The sequence below is a fragment of the Pteropus vampyrus genome, unplaced genomic scaffold (genome assembly GCF_000151845.1).
Source record: "Pteropus vampyrus isolate Shadow unplaced genomic scaffold, Pvam_2.0 Scaffold32, whole genome shotgun sequence".
NCBI classification, from domain to species: domain Eukaryota; kingdom Metazoa; phylum Chordata; class Mammalia; order Chiroptera; family Pteropodidae; genus Pteropus; species Pteropus vampyrus.
This window is the reverse complement of record NW_011888813.1, coordinates 2,943,148-2,950,414: the sequence shown is the minus strand read 5'-3', so window position 1 is coordinate 2,950,414 and position 7,267 is coordinate 2,943,148. Positions and strand designations below refer to the sequence as shown.

Here is a 7,267-nt window from a genome sequence, read left to right as displayed (position 1 = left end):
AGGCATATCAAGAACTAAATATGAAGCACAACTTTGTCAAAATTAAAAACTTTTATACTTCAAAGAATACTATTTTAAAAAGTGAAAAGCAACTCTTAAATTGGGAGAAAATATTTGCAAATCATATATCTGATAAGGGACTTAGAATGTATAAAGAACTTACAACTCAGCAATAAAAGGGCAACCCAATTTAAAAATGATCAAAGTCTTTGTATAGAATTTCTTTAAAGAAGATATATTAATGGCCAGTAAGCACATGAAAAGATGGTCAACATCATTAGCTTGCATGGAAATGCAAATCGAAACCACAATGAGATGCCACTTTGTGCACAGTAGGATAGCTAGTAAGCAAAAAGACATATAGTAAGAACTGTTGGCAAGAATGTGAAGAATTGAAAATCTATATACTGCTGATTGAACTGTGCAGTGGTGCACCCTCCTTGGAAAAGTCTGGCAGTTCCTTCAAAGGTTAAACACAGACTTACCATGTAACCCAGCAATATCACTCCTAGGTATACACTCAAGAAGATTGAAAACCGATGTCTACACTACAATCTATAATACACAAATATCCACGGCAGAGTTATTCATGATAACCAAATAGTGGGAAGATTCCATGTCTCCACTAACTAAAGAATAAATGAACTAAAGTGGTACATCCATACAATGGAATATTATTCAGGAACAAAAAGGAATGAAATATTGATACATGTTACAATGTAGATGAACCTTGAAAATGTTATACAAAGATAAAGAAGCCAGATACAAAGGCCACATATTATATAATTCTATTTCCATACAATCCCCAGAGTGGGCAAATTTGTGAAAACAAAGAAAATCTAGGGCTGTCAGGGCTGAGGGAAGGAGGAAAATGAGGAATGGCTAGTAGCTATGGTATTTCTTCTGGGGGTGATGAGTTTTCTGAACTTAGATGATGGTGATAGTTGCACAACTCTGTGAACATATTTATAATCATTGAAGTGTATACTTCAAAAGACTGAATTTTATGGTGTGTGAATTCTATCTCAATAAAACTTTTATTTAAAAAATGCTACTGGGAACAAAGTATGACTTTAAAAAATCAATCTTGGAGGGCTTGGACTACTGAGTTTTATTAAAATAGTAAGATAGAACAAATAAAAGAAATAATATCAGAGCAGTTTTCAAACAACTTGGAGAGAAAATAAAGTTTAAATAATAAGCAGGAGTAAGAGAAAAAAAGATAAAATGAGAGTAAGGAGACAATGAAGGCTGGGTCTCTCAGTTACTCCAAGGCACCATGCTCATGCAAAATGATGGACGTTCGGACTGAAAACCCAAATAACTTGAGAAAAAATCTGAGACTTTAGGATCTTCTTCTTTGCTGCTGTATCCCACAAGGCACTTCCTCTACTTCAAATGTCTTGACCTTTTGAATTGACCTTAGAGACCTACATACTTAGGTTTTTCTACTTTCTGGACTTCCCTTATGAACCTCACTCTAGTTGCAGAATTTCCTCTACTTTCTAAGATGTATCTGAGTCCCTGAGCTTTTGCACAGCTTTTGCCCTGTCAAGACCCAGATCTCAACAAAGAAATAAGGCACGTGGAACAGAGTAAGAATATGAAAAGGAAAATGAAAGTACCCAAAAGGGCCTCTCACATGGGATGTCAGCAGTTTATAAGCTACGATGTTTGCATATTAAGCCATTCCATTATAGTCTTTGATCCTCAGCAAGGGATCTGGGGAGAGTCTTTGAAAGGACACTAGAAAAAGACCATCAGAAAGAAGATTTATGGTCCTAGGGGGACAGTCAGCAGTTCCAGAAGCTGGCTGTCTCTCTCTGCTCTCTCAAACTACAGTACAGAATAAACAGCCCCTCGAGTCGTGAGATGAGGACTCAAATGGGGTCATTGGTTCCAAGGTGAGGAGCATTCTGATATTCACCATGAGGCCAGTGCAACCAAAATCATCAGTGGAACCTGAAAAAAACAATAATATGAAAAAATAAATCATTGACCCAGTAGCCAAAATTATCATAATGATAGAATGAGCAATGCAATCACCTCTCCCGCTACCCCAAATCTTTTGATATAATATATGTACACGTATATAGATTTATACATTATGTCAATGTAGAGGAAATCCAGAATAATACTGAGGCATAAGAAGGTACCACCACCAACCCAAAACTTATGAAGAATTCCTTAAAGATAGACATGACAAAGAGAAAAGGTCATAAGATTCCATACCCAAAGGCACCAAAGGAGAGGGCAGCCATGATAGTAGCAACGATTTTGGGTACTCCCAGTTGACTTGGTTAATAAAGGAAATAGGTCAAGACCTTGAGACAATTGGCATTGTAAATAAATGGATAACTATATTCAGAGCACCTGGGTCTGTTGAGTGAACACTTGGAGATCACCACTGCATAAGTCTAACGCACTGAGGTTGGATATTGGAGCTGGCCTAGAAGGGAGACAGTGCCTGTTGATAACTGGGGATCTCCAGGAGGCAGGATTGTCAGTCTCATTTACTGGTAATTCTCCACAGTAGCCTTAGTTCTATTACTGAGTTACTCACAGTTTCCCCGAATACACCACCTCTCTTAGGCCACTACATCTGTGCCTTTTACCTAGAATGTCATCCCACCCCAAGACATCTGGTCAAATATTGGTCATCAAATAAATGGATACATGTAAAGTGCTTGTAACCATGCCTAGTACATAAAAAGTGCTGAAGGACTCTTTACTGTTTTTCTATTATTAATAATTATTATTATTACCTCCAAGTGAAATCTCATTTCAGAAATTATTCAGAAAATTGTTTCTTTACCTATGTTCCTCAAAGTGGGATTAGGACCTTCTAAAACACTTGTTTTCTTTTTGTGAGGAATGGGGTTTGTATTGAGCCGCCTCTCTATTTTTATTGTGAGGGGAAGGACTTTTAAGTTTTTAACTTTCATATATTCATCATCTAACTCATATACTAGCACATAATAGGTATTCAACATTTTTACTCACTGATTGAACAAATATAACTATAAAAGTGACTACGTTCTTCAGATAAGGTGTGTGCCTGCTGATATATCATTGAACATTAATTATTGTACCCCAGTGGCTGAAAATTGGCATCTGTGTGTGCTGCATTACTTTTGATGTAGGGCAAAATGTTTTATGTCTTTAAATTACGTGGCTCAGTGAACTATCCTGAATAAGACAAAGGCCATCGTTTTGCCAGATCTTCATTGCATGTCACATTTCTGTGATCGTAGCTTTTGAGAGAAATAATTGGAAACTTCATCCAGAGAGCCTCCCTTTTTTGTTGTTAGGCAAGGCAGAGTTGGAGGATATGGTTCTGAAAGCATTGGCTTTTTATCAATAAGTGGCCACAGAGAATGTAATAGTTAATATTATATGTCAACTTGGCTAGGCTGCAATACCTAGATATTTGGTCCGATATTTTTCTAGATGTTTCTGTGAAGGTATTTTTAGATGAAATTTGCATTTAAATCAGTAGACTTTTAATGAAACAAGTTACCCTTCATAATGTAGGTGGGCCTCATCCAATCAGTTGAAGGTCTTAATAGGAAAAAGATTGACCTTTCTACAGGAGAGGAATTCTGAAGAACCCTAACACAGTGAAGATGGATTTAACGGCCACAGCTGACTAACCAATGTCAGAGGCTAAAGTTTCAGTTCTTGTCTAGGGCCACGCTATCCTGAACACGCCCGATCTCGTCTGATCTCGGAAGCTAAGTAGGGTTGGACCTGGTTAGTACTTGGATGGGAGATCACCTAGGAAGACCAGGTGCTGTAGGCTTAAAAAAAAAAAAAGTTTCAATTCTTATCTCCTAGAAAATGAGTAGGGGCTTCCCTCTGGTCAAATTACTAAGGTAGATAGTTTGTCCGCAACCCCGTCCTTCTCACTTTTATGTCCTCTTCCAACCTATACCATCATCTTCATCCTCCTACACAAAAGGACATGTATCCTTATGTTCTCAGAGCACCCCATCATGAGACCACACAGAAATTTAAAATGCCATGGAGCTGCCTTGCTCCTATGGAGTAGGTAGCAGCTTAGACAGAAACTACTAAGCTCATTTCCTAGGCATTACTATGTGTTTAAGAACCCATTCTGGGAGTATTTACTCCATTTTCCTTAGCACTGTGACAAAAAACTTACTCGAAGTCATCATTCATGGGATTTCAGCCTTTGTGTAAAGTTAAGGGGGCATTTTGAAAATATCATTGGCTTTGGCACCCCTCAAGTCATGCCAACAATGTGGTTAACCACATGGTTAGTTGTGTCGAGCCTGAGAATATGCTGCCCTACATCACGAGGTAGCTGTTTATAAGGAAACAGCGTGAATGAAAATGCATCTTACTAATTGCTGGGTCTCCTTGGGCACCTTTACCTTTCTGCTGGGGCTGCTCTTGACACAACGCTCCCTGTGTCGTAAGGGGCCTTGTGGGAAACCACAGCACCACTTCCTCTTTTCCATGTGGGGTCTTTGACCTCTATGTCTTCTCAGTTGCCATTCAGCTAAACAGAGGCTTTGAATAACGGTGTGAGGTGAGAGATCTCTGCAGCAGGAAGGGGTTTTAAGACAGTGCAGCATTAACAAATCTCTGTAATATTGGTCAACTTTAGGAAAATTGTGGTATAAGTCTGTGACATCATGTTACTATCAAATTTGCATAAACATTAGGGAATATATGCTATAAAAAGGGCATAATTAATCATGTTTTCAATTTCTAAAATTAAAATAAGGCATGTGTTCATGATAGGATTTGATATATTCCTCTTCAGTGGTTATAAGAACAACAAACATTAGGCTTTGTTACCTGTTCAATTATGCTATTTCAACTGGTGAAGGTCAACTGTGAAGGTCTCAGACATGCAAGACTTTTCAATACCTGTCAAACCCCAGCTGCTGTTAGCCATGCTCTAAATTCTAATTTCTCAACTTTGATATGACTCCTGGTCAGAAGCAGCCATGGTCAAAGAATCCTAAATCATTCATCAATGATCAACCACAAGCACTGGTTAAATATATCTTTGTGTATAACATTAGAATTAGCACTATATAAAGTAAATTTGTGAAACATGACTCCTTCCATATAGGAAATATAATCTAAGACATACTAATATGTCATTTAGGTATATGCATACATGGATAATGCAGTATTGGTTGTTTGCCTCACTAACATCAATTCCACCTTATTCCATAAATATCTCTGTTTACTGGGCAGAGGTTTATTCTTCTCCTACTCATAATTTATTTGGTCTGGGTCTGGCTCTGCCACCAGCTTTAGGGGCAGACCATGTAACTCAGAGCAAAGAAAATCAGTATATCGAGAGGATAGAATGTGGTCACCAAAGCTAGCATCAACTTACTACTCAAGAGAAGAGCCTGTATGAGACTAAAATCAACACATAGAAAACTGAGTGTAGAAATGGAGAAAAGAGAACTCTAAGCCTGAAAACATTACTGGGTCTTTAGCAACTTTCTTCTAATAGATTGAATATGGCAGAAGTGATGCTATTTCACCTTTGAGGTCAGGTCATAGAGAGTATATGTTCCCTTCGATCACTAGATCTGGGGGAAAACAGTACCATCCATGAGGACACTCCAATAGTCCTATGGAGAGACCCATGTGGGGTGAAACTGAGGTCTCATTAGCTCCCTCTTGCCTGGTGCATTACCGTGGGACCTTGGGAGGAGAACGTGTAGTTGTAGTCAAAATTTCAGATGACTGCAACTGAAGCCCATATCTTGACTTCAATCTCATGAGATACTCTGAGGTAAAACAACTTAGACAAGTCAATCCCAAATTTATGACCCACACAAACTCTCAAGATAATAATAAGTGCTTATTTTAACTCATTATGTTGTATGGGGTAGTTTGTTTTGTTTTGTTTTATTTTTAACAAAATAGATTACTACACTTACACCAAAAGATTCCTGACTAATACAGTTAATAAAACCAAACAAAATACGCAAAGTTATCCTTTCTCCCAAATCAGATTACTAATTTTTTTGAGTCTGTCCCCATTTCACTTTGTATAACCAACAACTGCAGCTCTAAAAGCATAAGACGTGAAAAATTTTCCAGGTAGCTACTTGCAACAAAATTTCAGATAAAATATTTAAATGCAAAATGTGAAACTATAAAAAGAAATAAGTAATGGAAGAAGGAGCTTTTAAATGTGTCCAGTAACCCATGATTCCATATTAAAAATGATAAGCAAAATAAAATTCTCATATTAAGGTCAAAAGACAATAGGAAAATATGCACAATCTTAGACAATGAAAAGATCAATATTCCTAATTTTAAAACATTTCTATTAAAACAAAAATGGGCAATTAACAAAAGAAAATGAACGAAATAGCTAATAAACATATGAAAAAGCCTCTACTATCATTAATAATCAAGGGAAAATATTTTTTAAATAAGATGTCTTTTTATGCTTTAAATTGATGAAAAGTTGGCAGTTCTTAACCATCAGCAAGGGTTTGAGGAACTAGCTATTGCTATCCTATTAAGGATCCCATGAATTAGTAAATCATTTTTCTATTTTTTTCCTCAATCTAGTTTAAATTGAATTTCTGTCACTTGCAATACAGTAAGTACAAAACTCTTTAGGTAAGATTTTTATTCTCCCTTCTTATAACTTTTTAAAAATAATTTTGTTTATCAAAATAAAAAATATATTATTTCTGTATATATAAAAGTATTCAATCCAAATATTTTAAATCTGGCTTAAAAAGAGAATAGGAAAAGACTAATTTCACTTTGCATAGTTCTCAGTTACTATGTCCTCCCTCTCTGCTCCTGCTTGCTTTAAGAGTCATCTGACAGCTCAATTTCATCTGGTGTGTGACGAATTTCAAAAAAAGAGAACTCTAAACATACTTTTCATAAAGCAAGTCCAAAATAAGAAAAAACAAATTTATACATGAGCATCAAATCAAAGGGCATTTTATTTTAACAAATAGATGTATTCTTTAAAAAAAAAAAAGGTTTCTTGTATAATTTATTTAGATAACAATTTCTTCTAGTGATCCTCTGATGTAATTCAATTTATAAGTAACTTTCCAGAAACATCTATATATTTCTGGCTAGGCAGTGATCACATGATACAGGAATTCAATCTCATACTTGACTATTCAAACTCTCATGGAAGAACAGAAGCAAGACCCAGAATAAAGCCAAATGAGTAGGGCAAGATTTCAGATATCCTTGGAGTAAAATGAATCTTTTTAGCAATGCTTGGCATTCT

At 36.3% G+C, this 7,267-nt stretch overlaps 1 pseudogene; it reads left to right on the top strand.

The window, feature by feature from the left end:
- Positions 1–3,683: 3,683 nt before the first annotated feature.
- LOC111737924 lies at positions 3,684–3,802 on the top strand (annotated as a pseudogene).
- Positions 3,803–7,267: the final 3,465 nt, after the last annotated feature.